This window comes from Crocodylus siamensis, chromosome 2, assembly GCF_052110815.1.
Source record: "Crocodylus siamensis isolate JL-2025a chromosome 2, ASM5211081v1, whole genome shotgun sequence".
NCBI lineage: Eukaryota > Metazoa > Chordata > Crocodylia > Crocodylidae > Crocodylus > Crocodylus siamensis.
Window position 1 is genome coordinate 33,597,721 of NC_143396.1, and position 22,516 is coordinate 33,620,236.

Sequence of the window (22,516 nt, forward strand, 5' to 3'; positions counted from 1 at the left end):
GTTGTAATGCCAAGATAAAATGTTGGTAACCAGAAATATTTATGAGAGCCATTTAGAAAAATAGAGGAATTCAGCTCAAACGAGTTGTGATTGAATAGTCTGCCCAACTGCTGTAGCAGAGAAACTTAATATAGAGTTGCCATGGAGATTGGCCTCTGGTCTAACACATTAAAGCATTTTAGTACAACAATGTGCTATCCACAGATGATGCCATGCATGGCATTAACAAGCAGCTTGCCTATGTTAATAAGGAAATAGCTTTAAAATTACAGCATTTCACTTTACAGCAATGATATGTAAGACTACTTGAAATCATTTGTATAGTCATTTGTGACCTGCATGCCATCGCTTCATGAAACTATTGCAGATTAGCATAAAATTATTTGATTGTCTCCCATCCATTTCCACTCAATCTTGGTTTCATTGTGTTCAGACACCTCGGCCAATGGTATAGAAAATGTGGTCACCAAATTGCTAGAAATATGGCAAAACTACTTTCTTATTGGATGGACTCCTTCCTTATGTGTTACTACAGCCAAATTTCTCATTCATTCAAGCCTCATTCAAGGGGATCTTATTCCAGTAATGTTCTGTGCCCCTTCACAACACCTCTCTCTCTCTCTCTCTTTCTCTCTCTCTCAATTCTACCCCTTGTTTCAATCCTATTGACTTTATTTTGCCATTGCTCTCTCACTTTTGCAGTGGATCTGAGCATGCAGCATATCTTATCTTCCTACACAGATGCCAAATTCTCCCCCAAAATGACTTCCATTTATCATTGTTAATGAAACCCTGTTTTCATAAGTGGCATGTTGTTTGCCTGAAAGACCACAGAATGTATAGATTGTTGTGGCATATATTTTATTGAGCGCCTAATAGAAATAAACTCAATAGAAATAAACCAATAGAGGTAAACCACTTAATAGCAGTGCTAGTAATTAGATCTCTCATTAACTGTCCCACTTCATAAACTGATAATATACTAGGAACCCAGATGGAAACAGGTCCAATCAACAAACAGGTAGAAAAAAGAAAATCAGGGAGAGTCAGAGCTGACACAAACTTAGAGCATCTCTACTAAATATTGGCTAATTTGCTTTTTGAAACATGCTATTTGACTGCATACTTTCAAGCCAGCAGGATTAGGCTGTTGAAACAGAACAGATATTGTGCCACTTTTTCAAGCCTTTGTCCAAATGGAGCACAATTTTAGGTGATGTCAACTTTTCATAACCAGGTGGTGTGGGAAATTAAGAGAAATGCAGGATAATACTTACCATCTCTATGAGGAGCTGGGTTCAGTTCTCCTCTCTCCTTGGTTTAGGTAGAGATTTTCATTGAGTATCCCACAAAGATTCCCAAATCTTTTTAATGAATTAATTTGAACATCATGATACATATAAATAAATCAGAATATCCTTTTTATTTGTATTGTATTGCATTAGTTAATAGAGCTAGTAGAAATATTTTTCAAGAAAACTCTATTTTGTCAGAATATGCTTTGTTGGAACCAAAGAAAGGAGAGAGATTTTGACCCTTTGTTGTGCATTCTGGATCATCTGGCAGTTGCATACAAGTAGTGACCAGGTATTGGCCTACAGCAGCCCTAATAAATGTTGGTCAATTTGCTCATGATGGTCAAGTTCCTGCTCTCCCTGGTTCAGAGAGATCTGTGATGGAACACTCTTATCTCAGTCATGCAGGGAAGAGTCTTGAAACTTGACCATGGCCTTCCCAATCCAGTGCCCTCTTGTCCCCCAACATGAACATCCAAAAATCAACATTTTGATACAGTTCCATTTTTGTGAAAATATTCAAAGCGTTTTGGTTTGATTCCAGTGCAGAGTAAAAACAGATTCTGAAACCTCAAAAGTTGCCATGAAATGGAATTGTCATCCTTTGGTCATCCCCAGTAGAGTGACATAATTAGCTGCGCTAATCTGAAGTCAAGTAGAAGGCAGGGTAGATTTGAACCTTAGGACTTTGTCAGATGTTAAACTTAGCACAGGTTAACGATACTTAAAATACTAGCATCCCAGCATTTAAACAGTAAAACATGTGCTTAGTGCCATCATAGTGAAGCAAAGTTAAGACTTTTCCACCGAGGAATATCTCTAGATTTTATTAACTAACATGTGTTAACATTGGTCTGCTTCAGGGAGGTATTACAGTCAGGAAAATCCAGTGCAGCACTGGGGCAGAACCTGACAAACACCTATTTATCAGTTCCAGCCCAGGCACTGCATTGGCAATGGTTCAAGCTGCGCTGGAGCCAGTTCAAGGCTCTGTTATGGTGAGAGGACTGGGACCAACAAACAGGTGTTTCTTGGGCCCAGCCCCTGTAGCACAGTGCAACACAAGGAAGTCTTCAATGGCTCCAGCATTTAGAACGTGTTTTATTTAGACTGTAGTAAACATTACTATGTGACTGTTCAAAAAACTTTCTAATTCATAGTAATGCTTACTGTGTGCATCTACATATGTGCTTTACTGTGGAGTTGACTAATTAGCTCTGCAGTAAAGCATGACCATCTACACATGCGCCCATATTAGGACGCAGAAAATTAATTAATTTTGCCGTAGGATAGTACTATCTAGGACAAGTATTATCCTATGGTGAAGTAATTTACACTGCCTTAACGCATGTGTAGATGGTGACTGAAGCTGGCTTGGGCATGAGGGTGCTACAGTGCAGGGGCTGCCTGCCAGCTAGCTCTGCACTGTAGCACCCTCATGCCCCAGCCAGCCCCTTCACTGCCTCATGCTGCAATTCTGAGCCCAAGTCTGACCCTCTGAGCTTGCTGCTAGCCCAGGGCTGCTGTCCTGGCTCTAGCTGATGCACTCCTGGGTGCATGTGTATACGCTGCACCTGAGAGCTGCTGACTCTGGCAAAAACTGTGCTGGAGTTTATTTTTCCATGCTAATTGCACATGTAGGTGTACTCACTGTGATCTAAATTAAACATTCTAAGTGTAAGGTGTGGCAAGGCCCTTATAGACTAACCAAAGGATGTATGTGTGTGTAGCACAAGCTTTCATGGGCTGAATCTCATTTAATCAGATACACTAGTAGTCAGCACTGATTTATATCTGCCATGCTTCAACCCACTTACTTGCATATTGGGTCCCTCTGAAATTTCCCCGAGACTTCCCTTATCTTGATTAATCTAAATAATGTCATATACAGTGACCAACTCCCTATTAGGTAAAATACGTTGTTACTATGTCGGAACTATATCCAATCTACATAATAAAATACTCTGGGCCCCCATTCTAGTGCGCACTGAAGTTAGTGTAAGGACATCTGTTGGTTCAGTGATCTTCAAATCAAGCCCTATGTGGCAAAGCACTGATTCATTTCTTGATTTCTTTTTTCTCATAACTTGTGTTTACATTTAACTGAAAAAAGGCTTATTCAGGATGAAGAATGATGCAGCTCTGTTCCCTCCAAAATTAACAGGAAAACAGCAATAAATGTTTTTTGTCACACTGAGAACAAGAAGCAGTGAAATAATTTGCCACCTGACGCTTCCTGGTATGGTGAATTTAGTGCCTTTCTGTGAATCCAAATATTACTGGACTAGTTGTAATCTTTTCTAAAGGAATGACTTTTTCAGTCCCTGAAAGCTTGCTGAATAATTAGAAGTGTAAGGAGTCAAGTCAGACACTAAAACAGTAGATTATATATAGCATCTGGTGGTAACTTGGCACTGAGCTGGTTGCTAAGGACTTGCAGCCTGCGTATACTGCCTGGGCAAGAGTGTGAAAGAGTAGAATCAGAAGTAATGGAAGTTGTAGTAGCACTGATATCAGTGTGAATACCTATAGCAAATCCACCTCTGTAGCAGGCATTTCACTGGAATGCAGATGGCAGATATACAACATGCTTTCTTAGATGAGAGGGTTTTCCTAGCTGCTCAACAGACTTAAAACAGGAATTTCTTCTACTTAGAAACCAGGAGAATCTGACATTAGAGAAAAGGGCAGGCTTGTAGATTAGCTATTAGTTTTGGCTGCTCTCTGAATAGGTCCTATTGCAGGCAATGACTATGTAATCAGGAAGGGCACTTCTGTTATCTTAACCTATCTTTAGGTAACACAGGTGTTCTCCTCTGAGGAACTGAGGGTCCAATCCTGCGTGGTGCTGTACACTAGCTGAAGAGCACTTGAAATGTGAAATGATCATTAAGCTCAATGAGAGCTGTTTTAGAATGTTCTCAGCACCTTGCAGTCTGCAGTGTTGGTATTCGGACACTCCTGTGTCACAAGTGGTATTGATATACATTATTAGCTGCCGTGAATGAGATCAAATCTCACTAAGACAAATGGGCAACCTCTAATGATAAAGCACTATGTGACTATGATATACTGGTAATCATATGATTGGATATAGCATCCAATAAAATGCAGAGTTCCTATGATACTATGGGAGGCAGTGATTCCCTTTCCCTCAGCAATAATTAATAAATATATCTAGCAAAGCTGAGAATCGAAGCATATCATTTGGGATGATAAGGAAAACAACCAAGAACATACATTTTGCTAAACCATCCCAAAATGCTATCCATAGTTTCATAGTTTCTAGGGTCGGAAGGGACCTGAGTAGATCATCTAGTCCGACCCCCTGCCATGACAGGAAAGAGCACTAGGGTCAAATGACCCCAGCAAGGTGTACATCTAGACTCCTTTTAAAGACCCCCCAGGGTAGGAACCAACACCACTTCTCTTGGAAGTTGGTTCCAGATCCTAGCCGCCCTGACTGTGAAGTAGCGCCTCCTGATATCTAACCTAAACCTACCCTCTGCCAGCTTGTGAACGTTATTCCTGGTCACTCTTGGTAGTGCTTGGGGGAACAGGGACTTCCCCAGTGCCTGCTGGTCTACCGTGACTAGTTTGTAACAGGCCACTAGATCCCCCCTCAGCCTTCTTTTCTGGAGGCTGTATAGGTTCAGGTCCCGTAGCCTCTCCTCATAAGGCTTGCCCTGCTGCCCCCAATCATGCGAGTGGCCCTCCTCTGGACCCTCTCCATGTTGTCCACATCCCTCTTGAAGTGCAGGGCCCAGAACTGGATGCAGTACTCCAGCTGCGGCCTGACAAGTGCTGCATGGGGTGGAGTATTACCTCCTTGGACCTGCTTGAGATGCATCTGTGGATGCAAGACAAGATATGGTTGACCTTCCTGACTGCATCCCCACACTGCCGGCCCATGTTCATCTTGGAGTCAATAATGACTCCAAGATCCTTTTCTGCCTCTGTACTGACAAGAATGGAGTTCCCCAACCTGTAGGTATGGTGCCGGTTGTTCCTCCCCAGGTGCATCACTTTGCACTTGTGAGTGTTGAATCCCATCCTATTTTCATCTGCCCACCCTTGTAATGTGTCTAGGTCTGATTGCAGCCTATTCATCCCTTCTAGCATGCCCACATCCCCCTACATCTTAGTGTCATCAGCAAATTTGAACAGGGTATTTTTTACCCCCTCATCCAAGTCACTGATTAAGATGTTGAACAGTGAGGGCCCAAGGACCGAGCCCTGCAGAACTCCACTGCAGGGCTTGGACATCCCTCCAGGTCAAAAATGACCCATCCGCTACCACTCTTTCAGTGACCCAATTGACTGTGTGGGTGTTGACACCACAGCCCCCTGGTTTCTTAATGAGAATGGGATGAGAGACAGTGTCGAAGGCCTTCCAAAAGTCCAGGAAGACTATGTCCACTGCTACCCCTGCATCTAATGATTTGGTGACCTGGTCATAGAGGGCCACCAGGTTGGTCTGACAGGACCTGCCACTAATGAACCTGTGTTGGTTGCCCCTGTAGCAGGGCACCAGGGTGCCTGCTACTGGCAGTAGGAATAGGGCTGCTGAAGCTCCCTGAAGCAGCCCAGATGTGGGCTGCTGGGGCAACCAGGCTGGCCACATGACCAAAAAGGGGCAGGGCCAGGCCCTTATAAACAGCTAGGCCAAAGCCTAGCTAGCAGTTCCCTTCTGGCAGCCTGAGGTGCAGGAGCTCTGCAGAAGAGCCCAGCAGAGTGGAGACGAGCGGTGCTGCCTGAGCACCTAAGGGATTGCACCATGGTGAGGGTGAAGAGAACCCTGATTGAGACGCCTTTGCAAGAGGGCCAGTTTGGGCCTGGACCCTTATGTTATAGCCGGTAGGCTTGTTTTGAGTTAGAGCCGGTAGGCTGGTAGTTTTGCTTTGTGGTAGGGCTGTTTGTGTGAATACCGGAGGACCGGGTGAGGCTATAGGGGTGTGAGGAGGCCTCATGGGAGCTCCCCAATAATCTGGGGGTTCCTGGTGCCCAGCAGGGCACAGCTAGCGGTGCCAGGCGGGCACAGCTGTTTGCGCCAGTGGCACGCATATCAAAGGGTCAGTGGACCCCACCCTGTGGGGTGAGACTAGAGAGAAGCCCTGTCAGGGCAAAGGACCGAGACGGTGGTCCTGGGGGCCAGGGACAGCTGTGGCTACCTGAGCCCCAACCGGGGTAGGACCAGGAGAGAGTCCCAGAGGGCTCCACAGTGCTGGGGACTCTAGTGCCACAGTGGGCACGGCGAGCGAGCACCGGAGAGGAGCTCGGCATATAGGGGTTGAGACTCCAGCCCGTGAGGGCGGTATTTTGCCCAGTGGGGCAAGCGACCCAAGAAAGGGTCAAGGGGTCAGGCACGGCTGTGGCCACCTGAGCCCCAAGTATGGGAAATGCACGGCATAGACCCCAGAGAGGGGCGACGGGCGCGAGAAGTGCAGAAAAGGCCCTAGAGGGGTGAGAAGCATGGGAGGCGTGGCAAAAGGCCCTAGAGGGGGCGAGAGGCTCCAGAGAGAGCGAGGAGTGGCGAAAAAGCTGCAAGACAGGCCCAGTGGGGCGACGCCTGGGCACGGCAGACCCAGAGGTGCCGGTAGTGGGGTGCAGGTTGCAGCAGCGGCCCAAGGGCACTGGTATCAGGTTGGTATCAGTACCACGTTGGCCCTCTTCCAGTCCTTTGGCACCACTCGAGAGCACCACAAGTGCTCGTAAAGCCATGCCAGGGGTCCTGCAATCACCTCAGCTAATTCCCTTAGGGTGGAGATCGTCCAGTGAATACATTCAGTCCCTCCAGGAGTTCCCTAACTAGTTCCTCACTAACCCTTGGCCCAGGTGTGCCTCCCCTGGGACCTGAGGGGGGCCCAGTGGGGATGTGACTGTTCCGGTCCCTGCTTAGGAGGCAAAGAAATCATTAAATATGTTGGCTTTGTATTCTGGTGTGACAACCAAATTTCCTAACGTGTCCTGCAGGGGCCCCACATTACCCGGAACCTTCTTTTTGCCCCCTATGTATTTAAAAAAGGACTTCTTGTTGTCCTTAATCCGGGAACCCAGTCCCAGTTCCATCTCTGGCTTGGCCTTCCTAACTGCCCCCCTACATCCCCGAGCAACTGCAGTATAGTCATCCCTGGTGATGGCCCCTCCTTTCCATTGGGTGTACGCCTCGCTTTTAGCTAGGAGACATTTCCGGATGCTTTTGGTGAGCCATGGGCACTTGTGTGCCCTCCTGCTCCCTTTGATCCGTTTTGGGATTACCTCCCTTTGGGCTTGGAGGATTGTCTCCTTAAGGCGCGACCACTCTCCTTGGACACCTGGCTCCCTTCCTTTCTTGGACCTCAGTGCTTCCCTGACTATTCTCCTTAGCTCATTGAAGTCTGCCCTCCTGAAATCTAGGACTGCTGCCTTGCTGCAGGCCTTTGCCACCTTGCGCTGGATGGTGAATTCCACAGGCGATGATCACTGTTGCCCAGGTGGTCGAGCACCCGCAGCCCCCTCACCAGGTCATCTCCCATGGGCAGCACCAGGTCCAACAAGGCGTGTCCCCTGGTGGGACTGTGCACCTCCTGGGTTAGATGGAGGTCCTGCATTCTGGCTAAGAACCTATGTGGGCGGTCAGATCTGGCTGACTGCTCTTCCCAGCAGATGTCTGGGAAGTTCAGGTCCCCCATGACTACCACATCCTTTGACTTCACTACCTCCGTGAGCTGAGCTAAGAATTCCTGGTTTAGCTTTTCTCCTTGGTTGGGAGGTCTACCAAGTAGACCCCCACTGTTAAGTCTCTTTCCCCTCGACTGCCTTGTATTCTAACCCAAAGCACTTCAGAGTGCCCTTCCTCTGATTCTTTATTATTTGACGAGGATGGGTATTCCTCCTTAATGTAGAGTGCCATGCCCCCACCTTTCCTTCCTATCATGTCCCTCCTGTACAGCCTATAGCCCTTGACATTCACCACCCAGTCATGTGTTGAGTCCCACCACGTTTCAGTGATCCCCACTATGTCTGGGTTGGTGTCAGCTAGCAGGAGGGTGAGTTCCTCCTGCTTGTTTCCCATACTATGAGCGTTTGTGTAGAGGCATTTGAGGCCTCCTCTGGATGTGTGGACTGGCCCCCTACTTTCAGCATTACTCTGACCCCTGTTGCTTACGTGTGTATATGTTCGCTCGTCAGTCTAGGCTGGGTTGTACTTGTGGGTGTTGCTTGGTCTGGCAGTCCAATGATTCCTTCACCCTCATCTTCCCCTTCCCCCAACGAGCCTAGTTTAAAGCTCGCCGGAGGAGGTCCGCCAACCTAGAAGAAAACACACGCTTACCTTCCCATCCCATCCAAGCATGTCTCTTGTCATGATGTGCCGGTCATGGTTGAGGAAGGCAAAGCTGACCTTGAGACACCATTCCCGAAGCTGCCAGTTGGTCTCCGCAATGCACGTTGCATGCCGTCTTCCATGTCCACTCACTGGTAGGATAAAAGAGAAAACCACCTGTGCGCCTATCTCCTTTAGCATGCCTCCCAGAGTGTGGTAGTCCTCCATCAGGTGATCAGGGCTTCTCCTGGCTTCATCATTAGTACCCACATGGACTAGGACCATGGGGTAGTAATCAGTGGGCTGGATCACGGTTTGGATCATCCCCTTCATGTCTTGAATCTTTGCTCCAGGTAGGCAGTAGACCTCGCATGCTGAGGGGTCATGGCGACAGATGGGGCCCTCCATACCTCTCAGGATGGAGTTGCCTATGACCATCACGCGATGCTTTCTCCTCCTGGCCTGCTTATCTCCTTTGGCCTGCTCAGGATGTGGAGATCGTGGAGTTACCTCCTCCCCAGTTTCCTCCTCTCCTTCCTTCTCCTTCAGAGTTGCAGGGCCTCATACCTGTTCTCCAGCCGGACTGGAGGAACTGGTACTGCTGTGTTACGAGCAGCCCTGGTTTTGGAGGTGACTGTGTGCCACTCAGCAGTGGAGGGCACTTCCTGAGGTGATTCTTCCTTGGGTGCATAACTCTACAGGGAAAGAAAATAGCTGTCAATTTCTTCATTTGCCTCCCTGATTCCCCTCAGCCTGCTAACTTCCTACTGGAGCTCCCTCACCTGTGCCTCCAGGGCCCTAAGGCGGGCGCCTGCAGGACAGGAGTGGGGGTCCCCAATCCCTGCCCCCCAGGCCTTGCTGGGCAACTCCTGCAGGCCAGGGGGTGGGGGGACACCAGCCCCTCCGTTGGCTCTGTGTGGGTGGAGGCCTCAGACAAGCCCCGGGAAGGTTGTGACCCCCGGGCAGGGGCCCTGGCAGCACTCTGTGTCAACACCATCTTAGGAGTTGCTGCCTGTTTCTGGCTGAGTGCGGTGCCTTCGCCCCGTGCTAGCAGGAGTCTCCCTCCTGGCCCTTCCTGCTTGCCCACTGGCGCAAACACCGGTGCACTCTTACAGAACGTGCCTGTTTGTGTGCTCTGTTCATGCAGCTCGGGAGTGCGGGTCCCTACCGGCTCAGTTAAGAGGGATCCGGGGGGCTACCTCTCTGGATCCGGCTCAGCTGCGTTGGTCCCTCTGCCCCACTTACCTTAGGGGGATCAGCTGCCAAGAGAGATTAGACAGCAAGTTTAGGCAAAAGTCTTAAATTACTATATATATTTTGTGTACAAGGAAAATAGAATAATAAATAGAATGTATTCCATTTCAAATAACCCAAATCTTGAATATGAAAAATCTTCTGTTCTTTAATTCAAAACTAAGGCTGCTTACAGATGTAGGGAAAAAAAAAACCCACAGCAATTTAGTTTCAGCTTGGCATGCCCCAGCACCAAGTGCAGTGTCTGCCCAGAAGAGAAATCACATCAGTTTGACTCGGGTCGCCCAGTGTCTGTATAGCTCATGCACTTCAGTGGGACTTTATGGCTTTTTATCTAATAGCTGATTGATTCATTTCCAGGGTCATATCTAATAGGTGATTGAATCAGCTATTAGATAAACCGCCACTGAAATGTGAAAGCTATACAGATGCTGGGGAACGTGGTCAAGCTCACGGGTTTCCTCTTCTGGTAAACCTTTCCCCTCCCCTGTCGCCTCTCCCACACACACATATGTCAGCATCCTGAGTGTTTACACTGCTGTTATGATTGAGTCCCAAAATCTTTCTGTTGTTTCATCCTTTGTGTTGATTGGTCCCTGCTGTGTTCCTGGAAATGAATAAACATTTTCCAGAAGGACACGAAACTTGCTTCCTTTTCATGTTGCAAAAGAATATAGAAAAATTTGCAATAACAATTAATGATAGTCAGCAGGGCTGGATTAATGCATAGGCAAACTAGACACATGCCTAGGGCCCTGAGCTGTGGGAGGCTCCGGTCCTTCTCTCTACGGCAGTGGTCCGCCTGCCTTCCCTTTGTAGGCAGATTACTGGATGGGCCAGCTGAGTCCAGGCTAAGGGCTGTTTCCCACGGGTGGCAGCACTGGGGTAGGGAGTGGGGTCTTGACTGGTCCAAGGCCAATGAGTTTGTTTTCCTAGGGCCCACTGAAGGGTTAATCTGGCCTTAATAGTCAGTCAGCAGTCAGGATATCTTGAAAAAAGAAACTGAAGGATTTTGTAAAGTATTTTCCACATTGATTCCAACTTTTTCTGCACCAAGAACCTATTTTCCAGTGTTAGAATCTCTTTTTTTTGGTTGCACCCCAATTCTTTATATTGTAAGAAATGCAGATATTTCTTGCACACCTTTTTGGGGGGAGAATAAAAAAGTACTGGTCAAAGGCCAAAATCTTAAGAAATATGGCCTAAATTTCAGTAGCTGTTCTGACTGGTTCAAGAAGTTAAACGTGATAATGTGACACAAGCTTTATTTAGTGGTAGAAAAGCCTACTGGTGCTTAGTTCTGTTCTCACCAGTTAGTGTCATTGTAGTCAGGAGATTAAACATAGAGGGCTCTTAAGGGCAAGTGAGAAAAAACATTTAACCTATTTTAAAATGACAGCCCCCAGGGCTTTTCTTTAACATTCATTTTTATAATAAGCTGTTTTTATAATTTCACAATGACAGTTAAATTGAGACTCAGTTATAGTAGTTACCCAATTTACTTCGTACAATAAAAGCTTAAATAGTGCCATGATTATGAGACAGCAGATGAAGATCCCTCAGTGACCTCATGCATATCATGCAGATGAAGTGCTTTGGGAAAATATAGGTAGCATGCAAAAGAGGAGTTACATGCGTGTCAAAGAGCAGGTAATTTTCCTTGAAATTTAAGGTTAACCAGACACAAGCATGTGATGTTTCCCCTGTTAAATGTTGAGTTATGGGGAAAAAAAGGTTACCAAATATTCGCATGTTCAGCTGTATCTATGTGACTATAGGGGGATCAAGACTGCTGTCCTTACAAAAGAGCTTGTTTCTTTTGAAGAGCTGAGACCAACTCTTGTGTTGTTGTTTTTCCTCCTGATAATGGTAATTACTTTGCTTTGTCTGCTCCGTATTACCTTTTGTAAAATTCACTTCATGAAAGACTCCAGCCAGTAATGGTAGCCAGCTTTCCTTTGGATCCTTTCCAACAACCCATAATTAAAGTGTTTCTTGAGGGAGAACCATAGTATACTATCTATTGTGTATTATGTCCTTGGAGCCTGGCTGCTATAATTGAAACCACCTCCTCACCCCCCACACACACTCCAGTTTGTACCTGTTTCTCTAACCAGTGACCTCCTGGGACTGTTGCATTGAAACATTATAGCAGCATTTCATCTGTGTGAATATGGACATAAGAAAATATATGAAAGAGGATTAAACTAATCAGGATGAATGTACAGCTATGCTGGAGTAAGGTTGCATGCATGGAGTTATTCAGGAACAACTTTTAAGCTGTACATTCACATATGGCCTTAATCTGTTTGTAGCTTTCAAGTGCAGACAAAGATAGGTAGATCACAATCTTTCCCCTTGCATCATTTCATGTAGTATTTCATTTAGTATTATTATACTAGTGGTATGATCAGAGACCTGGTGAAAGTAGCAATAGAAGCCACCATATCAGGTATGAGCCATTTTGGCCTTTACAAAAGAATCAATATAGCTTGCAGGATCTCCCTTGGGACAGATGACAAATAAAGGGGCAGTGGCATCCTGATTGGTTGCAACTGTGTGCATCTAAGTGCATGTGTGTTAAAAGGAAATGAATCAGAAAGCCAAAGAAAAGCCAGTAGACAGTGAGAGGATCTGGCACAAGTGTAGTCTTGAGAATTAACAGACATGTTTTTGTTAACTGTTTCAGGGAAACAGAACACTGAGTATTTTCCTTAGGGATGGCAAATGGATTACACCAAAGAAATAGCCAACTTGCCTAATAATTTTTTATTGTTAATTCAAATAACCTAGCAAGGCTGGAATATTGGTTCAGTACTCCAGCCGAGGGCCAAAAGTATGATGACATCAAAATCCTAACAAAGCAGAAAATGCCAAATACTCCTATGCCTTGGCACACATTTAAACTTAATTCGCAAGTTTATTGAAGACAGAAATGATCCTGGATTTTACCAAGGGGGGAGGGGGCAGTATGGCAGCAGCCACCATTGCTGCCAGGGTGGCTGAACTCTCTGCCCACTCTCCTTTCCCTCCCCTGGGATGGGCACACTGTACCAGAGGTGCAGAAGCCAGGGACTTAAAATCCAGAAGAAGGTTGTTAAATGGCCTTTGTGCTCAGAGGCACATCCCCTTCTCTCCCACCTGCTGCTGTCACTGTCCCCGGGCAGGGGCATCTCCCAACTCCCTCCACCTAAGCTACATGGTTATTGGGCTCAGCCCAGGACAACTGCAACAGCAGCAGTGGTGTGTGGGAGTTTCCCACTTTTCATGTCTTCAACCAGGCTGGTGAAGAACAGCTGCGGGGGAGCTGGCATGTGTAGGGGAAACCCACCAATCCACTGCTGCTGCTACTGCTACTACCACTCTTCCAGGTTGAGCCATCCCCCAAGCAGCCTGGCTGGAGCAGGACAGCAGCTCACCTCACCCCCTGGACAGTGGGGAGATTGCCAGTGGCAGGTGGGGAAGGGGGAAATAGGAGGGGAGGGGACATGCCTCTGACCATGGTGGGGGGGAAGAAAGGGGGAAGTATTACTTCACTGTATTTTGAAAAAGTCCCTGGATGCTGCTTCTGTTGGAAAGAGGGGTGTGGCTGTGGCACTGCACCCCTTTCTAGACCCAACCCTGGCTGAAGAATCTCTCTCCATTTTAAAATGAGGTTTCTTTCATTAAAAAAACTTAAACCCCCTCCCATCCCAGTTCCAAAAGAAGAAAGAGAGAAAAAAATCCTAAAAGTAGAAGCACTAACTCACTGGATATATGATCTAGAGTTTGTACATTCTTACTAAGAACACTCATCAATGATAGGAAAGGTTAAATGCCGGTACACTGTTCTTGGTGTTTTGTGAGTGACATCGCTGATATTGAAAATACTCATGCATAAACATGGAAGTACATGAAAGTGAAAAGTTGGATTACATTTTAGGATATACAGGAAAACAAATATTTTTTTGCAAAGGAAGAGCTGGTATTGTGTTTATCACTTTAGTGTCTAGAGTAACGATTTTAGACTCAAGACACCCCCCAGAAAGTGCATGTTTTAGTTTTCATTCTTGTTTTGGCTACAGAAAAATAGAGTACTTTTTCTATTGCAAAGAACTCACAAAGACAACAAGTCAGAATGTAATTAACACTATGGATTCCTATTTGAATCATCTATTTTTATTTTGTGAATCATGTTTGTACATCTAACAGTGCTAACATGGTGTGGCACCCCACAGAACCCTTGAAAGGGTCTCAAGGCACTCTGGTTGAGAATCCTGCTCTAGAGAGAACAAGAGTCTTCTTTAAAGTAGAAAAGACCTAGGATGATAAACAAGACCAGAATTTTTAAAAGGAATTTAAGGTGTTGCTCCATTAAATGCTGTGATCTCAATGGCTGTGAGAATTTGGAGAATTTAAGTACAACCTAGGACAAATTCATTTCTCCAGTTCAGATATTCTTTCTTTGTCTTAGGAAAATGCAAGCTTTTAGTTAAATAACAACTGTTTTTATATATCTCAGCAAAAAAATATACTTATAAGGCTTTTGTAATTTTTGCCTTGTAAAGTTCTTTTGTCAGGAAAATGTTTTGAATTTGATACAAGTACAAAGATTTCTATAACCTAGAAATATGAAATGACATTTGCATTAAACAAAGTAATTTTGGAAGTCTAAGAATTGGGAAAGTGGCAGAAGTTTTTATAACAATTTGTCTATTTCAATAGTAGTTCCAATGATATTTTAAAATTAAAAGCTAAAGTAAAAAATGGTAAGTGGGCCTCAGAAATATATTGAAATGAAATAACGTTTGCAAAACATGATTTTCATCTTTTTCAAAGAAGAAAATAATTTCTTGCTACAGATGTGTTTGTGTACTCATCTGTTATTGCTCTAACAAGAAAGCCATTTAGAGGTGTTCAAAGAAAACACCAAACTGTGACTACAATACAAATCATACAATACTCTGTTATGTTCTGTTTGTTCCCCCTCTTCATCGACCTCACTGAAATGAAATACAACTTAAAGGAGTGAGATTGCTTCAGTGAATCTTATGCTAATGCTTTCCCAGAAAATGTTTTCTTTGCTCCCTAAATTATTGATTGTGCTATTAATGGTCTGAAATAAAACTTTAATTAGTTGTTAGAGGCTTCACAAAGTATGATCTGCTGCAGCACATGGATGCAGTGAAAAAGAGCTATTTGTTTACAGAAACTACAGCCAGCAGCACAAAAAACACATGTAAGAGCAGAAAGTTAATATCTGTTTCAGATTTGTATTGCTTTAGTAAATATTGTTTTTAGTTGAAAGTTTTTTGGGGACATGGGTTGTGTCTACATGTCACAATATGGCAGCATTGCTATGGTGCTTTGCTTTAGTACTTACTTTTGGAAGTACTAAAGCACAGCACAGTACAGGCAGTTATTGCACCGTGTGCATGGTGCATAGTTAGATTTTGCTGCTAGGTTGCTGTAGTGGTACGCTATATGGGGGGAGTACATCGCTATAGCGCGCCATATAATGATATAGAGCATCATTGCTCTCTCCCTCTCCCTCCCTCTCTCTCTCTCTCTCTCTCCCTCCCTCCCTCCTCCCTAGCTGACAGAGGGACACATCAGGACTAGGGTTCTGAAGTTGGAGCCCTAATTGCCACTGAAAATTACAGTCTCAATAAGTAGACAGTTTGGAAAATAAAACATCTCCTATTGTATGTGACTTCAGGTGATAGTGGCTCCATATTTCAAAATGTTCCTGGCTACAGAAAACCACTAGTGTTTTAGTCTCAGAATGAATCATGAAGTCACATATGTATGTTTATTAAATTGCTTCTAGAGAGTTGGGAAATAAATGCTGCCAGCTGTTGTGATTTTATTGTAAATTTTGCAACGATTTGGGTATAATTAAGGGTTCTTATGAATTTTTTATTTAGAGCTATAATAGTTTTACTTTTATCTAAAATGACCACTATCTCTCATTCTGTCACTAGGGCCTACAGCCTGATTAAAAAAAAAGATATTTAGGCACTTAACTGTCCATAATTTCAGCTGCCGAAGTGGAAATTTAGGTATCTAAATGCCTTTTTGGATCTCATCCTAAAATTGTGGGATTGTTTTAGCAAGGGGAGTGAAAGTGTGATGTGGTGAAAGTTCCTATCAAACATATTCACCATCTCTCATTTTTCCCAATAAAGTCAACCGGCAGTTCATTGGGAAGATAATGGTTATTAAATGCCCTTCAGAATGCAGGCATCCAGGCAGGATTTCATGGAAACCCTGTTAAGGTTTAGCAAAATGATGTCAAACCTGAGAAACTTTGGACTAAATATTCTGGGCTCAGTGTCTTAGGACACCCCCTTTTTACTAGCTAATTTCCAGACAGTTCTACATGACAAAGAACAGCAAAATAATGGCCAGAAGACCACGAGGAGAGACAGGCATAAACACTTGCTATGTAGTGGAAGAATCATATTTACCAATATGCAGTGAAAGGAATTGCTCTCAAATATTTGTGGATAAATTATTGGCTATAGACACCTCTATAAACAGTTTTCACTGGTATCAGATAGCAAAATGTGGTGAACGCTTGCCGTTCCCAAGGCCTTGGTAACTGCTGTGTAATTGTGAACTTGGAAAGTAGTATTAATTAGTTAATTAATTGGCACTCATTCATATTGACATCTCTTCCATTTCAGGTGGAAGTATTCCAGAGACCCATGTTTGAACTTCTTTCCCTACATTACAGTATTGGGGAATTGTGCTGTAGAACAGGGGTTTTCAACTGGGGTGTTCATACCCCTGGGGGGTACTTTGGAAGCCCCAGGGGGTATGTGGCAGTGGCATGGAGAAACTGGGTTCACTGGTGGCACTTCTGGTTTTGCTGCCATGTGCTGTACGGTGACTCCCCCCCACCAGCTGCTGGGGGATTCCCCACCCCTGCTCATCAACCAGCTGCCTGGGACTCCCCGCTCTGCTAGTTGACTGGCTGCCAGGGGACTCCCCGCTTCTTGGCTGGCTGCTGGGGGTACCCCGACCAAAAAAAGGTTGAAGAGCCCTGCTATAGAAAAAGGTAAACTGAGGTAAAAAGTAAGACTAGGCCAGAAAGCAGTTCTCTGGGTACAGTTTCTCTTGTCTAATAAAATTATATTTTGCAGCCTGACTAATATTGTTTCATCAAGTCTCCATGTCTATCTTGTGAATGGTGGAGGGTGAGGAGAGCTAAGAGCCTTGGCTGAACAGTTTCATTATAACTTTGCTGGGTGGAGGTGGAGGGGATCTAGATTACATCAGTTTAAGAAATTGCTGATTGCCTGCTTGTCTTGACTTTTAAGCTTTTTACCAAGGTCATTGCTGCCTCCTTACTTGTCTATCAACAGTGATTAAAGGCAGGAAGCAACCTTCTCATTTCTTATAGTGAATGTTTGCACTGCAACTACAGTATGCAACCCCCAAACGGACACTGGGACTACATCCTGCAAATAAATTGTAACACCTACAAATGACAACCAATCCAATATGAAACAGGCAAATTCATCTACCTCCAAGGACCACAGATTTGCTAGTGCTTCATCAAAGCCAAGCAAACTCCACAGTTTTCTATTCTGCTAAACCTGTCCTTTAAGCTGACCTCAAAACCATGCAATGCCTTGAAGAAAAAAATGAGGAAAAAATAATTAAAGACATGGAGGTAAATGGAAAACTGGATAAAATACAACTTGGATTTATCAAATGTAGGCTGTGCCAGATGAACCCAGATGGCTTTTTTTGATTTCTGAATTCCTACAAAAAGGAAATGTGGGAGATCTGATGTAATCTACCTAGAATTGAGTAATGGATTTGATATGATGCCACATGGAAAATATTAGTTAAGATGGAGAAAATAGAGATTAGTACAAATAATATAAGGTGGTTAAGGAACTGGCTAAAGGGGAGACAACAGGTGTGCTGAAAGGGAAACTGCTGGGTTGCTAGTAGAGTCCCTCAGTAATGACCTTGGTACAAAAAACAGGAACGTGCCAATGAAGTTTGCTGATGATTCAAAGCTAGAAGGCTTGGAGTGCTGGAATATAGAAATAGAAAAGTTTTCTTTAAATATATCAGGGGTATAAACATGGGATGAAGAGCTAATAGGTAATATTGGCTCGGGGCAAATTAAGATGAATAAATGCCCATGAATAAATGGTAGGCAGGAAATTAGAAGACGGTTTCTAACTATCAAGTAAGTGAGGTTCTTGAACAGCTTCCCAATAGCAGTAGTAGGGGCAAAAGTCCTAAATAGTTTTAAGAGTAATGATGCATTTATGAATGGGATTAAATGTCATGACTGATTATTATAGTGATAGGACTAATGTGATAAGTTAGGAAGTATTTTCTTGCCCTATATTTCCTTTAAAAAAGTAGGAATATTACATTTGGAAATATATTATTCTTTGTGTTTCTCCAAATCTGCAAAGAAGAATCAGGCTGGGTAATGGCATGAGACACTTCCTGGACACATCATCTCCTGACACCCCACGTGTTATTGAATACCATATGCTGGTGTGTATACAAGTGAGAAGGAGCATTCTGTTCTTTTTAACTAGAAGCGAGTGTCTCATATGTCTGTATCTCTAGTTTGGGTCAAGATGAGGGTTTACCCTTGGCTATCATGAGACACATAAGGTGTTCCCATCTTGCTATGGCAGCATGCTATGACAGCATAGAAGGTCTTATGAGTAGTAGGGGAGCTAACTTGTAGAAGAAAAGGAACAGAGAAATAAAACAATTTTTCTAGGCATCATGCAAATTACTTCACTCCTTTTTTGTACTTGGTTCTAAAAGAAGAAACAGTAGAAACAGGAAGGGGGTGCAAAAAGTTAGTGGCCACAATTCCTCTGTATTAGGCTTTGCTGTGCTTGGATGAATTGTGAGTACACTGCAGAGAAAGGTGGACTGAGGGGTGAAGAATGAGCTAAAATGCTTGTTATGTGGATGGTTTGGTCTAAAGGGCAGGCCAGGGAATGGGTTTAAGTAGCTGTATAGAAATTCTTTCTCTCTTTCGTATATGAGTGTGGAGGGAAATGGTATATTGTGGGTAAAATACAGATAAGAAGACAGCATGCTTTCAGAGCTCACCTTCATAAGTAAGGTGCTTTTACAAATTCAGCGGGTGTTTACTTTGCCTTTCATGGCAATTATGAGAATACAAAGATTATTTTATGTGTGTTCCTTTGCTGTATCTTTGAGTGAACACACCTAAGTGGACTGAACAGGATTGTTCTCTTTGGGGTGAATCTTGACTTATTATTCTTCAGGAAAACATTATTTAACCACCTTAGGTTCTAGAAGAATTTGAAAGAGAATTGATTTGTTAAGGGTCACACTGTGAAGCCCTTCCTCATGCTGGTGAGTTGTTTCTCACACAAATGGTCCCCATGGAGTAAGCAGTTTATAATAAGACCTTAAATTGATTTTTATCAGAGATCAAGTGTTGGGTCAGAGCAGGCAAACAATAAAGAAATTATCCTGGTATAATGCAGGCCTAGGATTAAGTGCTGAAAGGGACACAGATAATAAGATGGAATGCCCCATATGACTGGAACTCATTTTTAAGGAACATTGTTATTTTCAAGGAAAATAGTCTAAACTGTCAAAATAATCACCATAAATTTTCTGTTCATAGTATATTCCATACCTCTTACAAATCAAGAACAGGCAGAAGGCAAGGTAGGGTGGTTCAGAGAGTCATAAGCTTTCATATCATCAGAAACTATGACAAAGTAGGCTGTTGCCTATGAAAGGTTATGCCTCTCTAAACCTGTTTGTCTCTACACAGTATAGGTATTATGTAATAACTGGTTAATTTTGCCATTACTTGAGACCAGGTACATGTGCAAAGTGCTTATCACACAATAAAACGCTTCAACCAGCTATAAAGTTAGACCTCAAAAATGTGTACAAAGCTTCTTTCAGATTATATACTGACAAATGAATTTCAATTTGCAGGTTGAATAATAAAAATGAATGGAAACTAAAACGTGGTGAAAATCTGGTTTCAATTGATACATTTTGGAAAATAAAGTAGGACATGTACAGAGGTTTGCTATAGTTCAGCCTGGACCATGTGAACCAAGAAGGCTCATTGGAGAGGATTCTTTATTATTTTATTCTTAGAGGAGGTAAGTGAGAAATGTTACATATCAGATTTACCTCTAAATTACCCTTAACTTGAGCTCTGATAGTGACCAAGATATGTCTCCCTTGAATCATGTGGTTGCTTGCTGCTGTTGCACCAACCATTACCTATGTGACTGTAAAACATGTCCAAATACAAGGGAAGATCATTTATAGCTACCTTAAGGATGCACTGCAATATTCTTGTAAAAACATGTACGTACACCATTAATTTATTTTTTACTTTGGTACATAATGGAATTTTCAGATCTGTAGGGGGTTTTTTTTGTTTTTGTTTTTTACAGATCTATAGGTTTTTAACCAAGGCATTTATTGATCACTTCATTATATAAAATGAATAACTAAGTTGAAAAGTATGCTGTATATCAATTTATCCATAAAATCTTCATGTATTTACTTAAATATAAGATGAGGTTTTTTCCCCCCAGTCAACATGGGGGAAAGTCCCTCCTCTTACATTTGTTTACAAGGAGACCTCACTAACTCACTTATGAATTATGAAGTTGATTAAATGTATCCAACATTGAGCATGACTATAAAACATATAGCCAATAGGGCAAGCACTGGGCAAACATTCTGATAGGAACCTACCACAAGAATAGGTTACTGTAAACTATTTGATTAAGATATATGATGGTGAAACATGCTGCTCAGTCCTTCTCAGCATGGACTCTTTTTCAAGTCATGGTGAGCCACACTGAATACATTTAGGCTTTGTTTTCACTCCCACAGCTGGTGTCTTTTCTTTATCACTTCCAGTGAGTCCTGGTTTTTAATCAGCCTTAAATGTCTAATAAACATCACTGAATGGGGCTCCAAACAGTTTACACAGCATCCTTCTGTTGCACCATTTCTCAGCCTGTTGCATATGATTAGTGTGGCCCTGCTCTCCATGAGTTGGAGCTGGACCAGGTTGCCCCAAGCCTCATCTGAATATCAATTTTTTCATAGATTTCATAGGCATTAGGGCTGGAAAGGACCTCACAAGATCATTGGGACCAGCCCCCTGCCCAAAGGGCAGGAAGTCAGCTGGAGTCAGAACACCCAGTTCCAGTCATGAGTGAGGGAGAGAGGGGGTGGTAATTAGCACATGGATCCTTTGTGCATGTTATCTGGAGTACATACATAAACTGAGCAATGCTGAGCTGTGAGATCACTATGACTTGAAATGCTGTTGTTTTTGCTGGGTCCAGCCAAGTGAACTATATGGGATTTGTGAGCCTTTTGTTTTTGAACTAATGTTGCATATAGTTTGCATTATATAAAAGTAGGTATAGAAGTACTGCTTAAAAGTGGCACATATACATGTACCCAATGCCTTCTCTGATGTGTTCTAATTAATGGAATCTGTTGAAGTATTTTAATTAGAATGTTCCAGCAGCCTTGGCATTATGTGTATTCAGCATCCCCACATTTCAAAATGGCGGCAGGGTGCTTTAACTAAAGGTCATCAAATGGGTGCTTTAACTAAAGCTCATTCTTTTACTGAGATCATCATGGAAATAAAGGCAGCACAAGTGAATTTCAAAATCTTGATTTCTGGAAAATCCAAATATAAAAGGCCAGAACCTGTTTATGTTCCATAATTTAAGTGGGAGATAGAATCCAGTTGCCATGACCATAGTGTGGTAGAAGTCATAAAGGTAAACTGAATAGAAAGGTTTGAGAGTGCAAAAAATGGCATGGGATGGTATGTGATGGACAATTGGCTAAATTGGAGAAGATTCATGTGCACACAAAAGTTAATCTATCACATCTGAAAACATGAGGAAACATTCTTGTTTTGCTCAGTGTAGTTTGGTATTGATATTTGGGTATTGCTTCAATAAACATAGCTTTTTTTGCCCCCTAATGGCTACAGCTTGCATTTCCATGGGTTAACCCATTCCTGTGTCTGGGGGCTCAGTTACCTAATGACTTTCTCTTTGAAATATGAACAGTATTGCTTAATTATGTGACCAAATACATAAATCACAGGGTATTGTGTATGTTTTCCAATAGGTTATGGGCAACTCCTATAAATAGATTTTTGCTGGGACTTCTCATGAAAGGTTATTAATTTTGTGTTTAAAAATATTTGAGTGTAACAGCTTAAAACCCATATTTATAGCATTTATGAGACTAAGACCCAGACTCGTGCACATTTACCAGACATACAATCACAAGTGTGTAACTGGAGCATGTTTATTAAAATACAAACACACATTTTAAGTATTTATCTATTTTTAGAAAGTGGTGTCACTTCCATTTTAGAGATATGGAAGCTGAAGACAGAGGAAGGATCTAATTATGCACACCCTGTACTCAGTGGTGAAAGATGCACTTGGCCCTAGGGCTGTGCGAAATTTCACTGGGTGTTTCATTTTGAAGCTGTTTCAGTGCATTTCTAGCTCAAAACAGCAAAATCAAAATGAAACAAAAGCCTTCAAAATGAAACAAGGATTCTTGAAACATTTTGAAATTTTCAAAATATTTTGAGTTTCAGAGCTGGGCTTGGCTTCAGAGCTGGTCCCAGCCG